Below are 3,219 nucleotides of genomic sequence, written 5' to 3'. Positions count from 1 at the left end.
CATCCGAGTTCTTAATAGAGTTGAAACTTTCTGTTACGATAGCTAGGAAATGTTTCATTCTACACCACTCTTTTCTGCTCCACTTCACTCTATGCCACTCTAATCTACTGTGCACCACTGCATTCTACGTCACTGCACTCTGTGCCACTATACTCTACTCTGCACCGGTGTACTCTAAGACAATGCACTCTGCTTTAGTAAGTAAGATTGCACTCTGTACCAGTCCAGTCTAGGCCACTCCACTTTACTCTGCACCACTCCACTGTATGCCAATGCACTCTGCACCACTAATCTATACAACTCCACTCTACCTTGCAGCACTTTACTCTACGTCACTTCACTTTACTCTGAAACAATCTACTGTACAAAACTGCAGTCTACGCCACTCTACTCTATGATGCACCACTATGCACCCCTCTATGCCACTGAGCTATATTGCAATCGACTCTAGACAACTGCACTCTACCCAATGTACCCTACACCACTTTACTGAAAACCAATGCACTCTATGTCAACTACTCTGCACCTCTGCACTCTATGCCACTATACTCAACTCTGCAACACTCTAGATCACTGAATGCTATGCCACTTTACACCATTGCGCTCTACGGCACTGCAATATATGCCACTCTATGCTACTCTGCACCACTGTAGTGTATGCTACAACTCTCTACAGCACTCTACTCTGCAATGTTCTATGCTACTGCAGTCTATACCAATGCACTCTACAATACTGTACTCTAAGACACTGTAGTCTGCAAGACTGCACTCTATGCCACTGACCTCTGTTACTCTGCACCACTGCACTCCATGCCATTGCCCTTTACTCTGCACCACTCAGCTCTATGCCAATGCAGTCTAAGCCTCTGTCATTTATTCTGCACCACTACACCCAATGCCGCTGCACTCCATGCGACTCTATGCTACACCTTTGCACTCTATCCTGCACCACTCCATTTTACCATGCACAGCTCCATTCAACTCTGAAATAATCTACTCTACGCCACCCTGTGCCACTCCACCCTGCGTCACTCCAATCTACACCACTGCACTCTATACCACTCCACTTTACTTTGCACAACTACTCTACGTCACTCTACTTACTCCACACTACTGCACTCTACAACAATGCACTCAACACCACGTTACTCATAACCAATGGACTCTGTGCCAATCTACTCTGCACCACTGCACTTTACTCCACTTCACTCTAGGCCACTCTACAGCACTCTTTATGACTCTCTACTTTATGCTGCCAATCTACTCCACTCTATACCACCCCACTCTACCTCACTCTATGCCACTATTCCAAACTATGCTGCTCTATGCAACTCCCTCTACACCACTCAATGCCACTTTACTCCACTCTATTCTATGACACACTGCTCCACTCTACTCCACTCAATGTCACTCTATGCCACTACACTCTGACAGTCTCTAACACTCAACTCTGCCATTCCACTCTACTCCACTACGTGCCACTCCACTCTGACAATATATTCTGCTCTGCACCACTCTACAGTACTCTACTACACTCTACGCAACACCCTCAACGCCACTCCATTCTGCTCTATTACCCCTCAGCAACACTCCATGCCATGCCACTCTACTCAACTCTACAACACTCTACACCCTTCCGCTCTACGACACTCTACTCCCTCTACACTATGCCACTCCACTCTGTGCCTCTCCACGCTCCTCTACACCACTCCACTCGATTTCACCCCATAACACCTGAGTCTACACCATGACACTCTATTTTAAGACACTCCACACCACTTTCCTTTACGCTATGCTAAACAGCTGCCAAGTTGCTGTACAACATGGCTAAATCATATTGGCAAAGCCAATAGATCCTGCATAGATGAGACCTATTGGCTTTGCCAGTGCTTGTTTTCTTTCTGGTAGTGGGGAGAATTGAGTGCTCACTCTGCCAGACCCAATCTGCCCATTCACTCCCCTGCTCCCAACCCCTCCAGCCTCCACACTCACCTCTCACCTCACACAGCAGCCTTCACCTACATTTACCACATGCTCACAGGAAGCGGTAACAGGGGTGTAGCTTGGTCAGTAAAATTTGGGGCGGGGTGGTGAGCTTCAAAATTCACGCTTCCATTCAATGTTAAAATACATTTTTAGGACTTTCAAAACAGAGAGAAGGAAGGTGCGTGTTCGTTTTTGTCTGTGTTTATGTAAACATTTCTTATGAAATCCGACAGACGCCTCACCAAAACAGACTTGAAAACCTCTGCACCCGACTATTTATCAGAAAATACTTTTATTGGTGGGGCGTAACATCCCCCCCTGAAGCTACCACCCTGAGTGGTAAATGTTCTTGTTCATGGATCTGGAGATTTTGTATGGTTTCATGTTCCGTAAATCCGATTGCACACAGTAATTTCCCATTTCATGGGGCTCAATACCAAATTGCATGGTACTACACGGGATAGTACATTTAACATGTGGAGTTAGCTCAGTGCTTAATTTGTGCTTGTTTTTTCCGGTGCTGAGCACCGGCAGTTATTTTTGAGGGCCGGGTCTTACTCTTCTGCCTCAAGCATTTGCTGCAAGCAAAAGACACATATGGGGAAGACGGAGGACGGGAAAAACGAAAAAGCGTCACAAGGGAAGAAAGTATAAAGCTGCAAGAGTGAGCTGAAGGGGCAGGGAGTGAGTGGCTTTATATCGATTGAACGGCGCCTCAGTACTCCGTGTTCACACATTTAATTGCAGCAGCCGCGTGTTTAAGAGGCGGGCTTTGGACACCGGCACCTCTTTATTGGCAAATTAAGCACTGAGTTAGCTGTATAACTCGGAGCAACCATTTCAGTCCATTCTGGGAAGATTACCTGTTATTAGGGCGTACTACAGCCTGGTCCTTGAATAGAGAAGCAATGTTAGTCACTAACTGAGAACCACATGACAAGTTTATCAGTGAATACTTTGCGCCCAAACACTTGATTCAAGTTTTAGACTTCCCTCATGAGATTAAATATCAGACTCAGGGAACGCACAACATTTTGAATGAGACACCGTTACTAAGTCCTTGTGGATCTGTAGTTCTGGAAGGGATCTCAGTGATATATGCTGGTGGTCTGACAAAGCTATACACATTTTTGAGAGAGGACCACTTTTTGAAAAAAGGGGGTATCAAGATTGGGAGAGGGCGTCACGCTGTATGTCCCAGTTCAATCCAATCCACGATGTATATCCCATTAC

This window comes from Pleurodeles waltl, chromosome 12 (genome assembly GCF_031143425.1).
Source record: "Pleurodeles waltl isolate 20211129_DDA chromosome 12, aPleWal1.hap1.20221129, whole genome shotgun sequence".
NCBI classification, from domain to species: Eukaryota; Metazoa; Chordata; class Amphibia; order Caudata; family Salamandridae; genus Pleurodeles; species Pleurodeles waltl.
The sequence above is the reverse complement of the archived record's forward strand: the minus strand, read 5'-3'. Positions refer to the sequence as shown.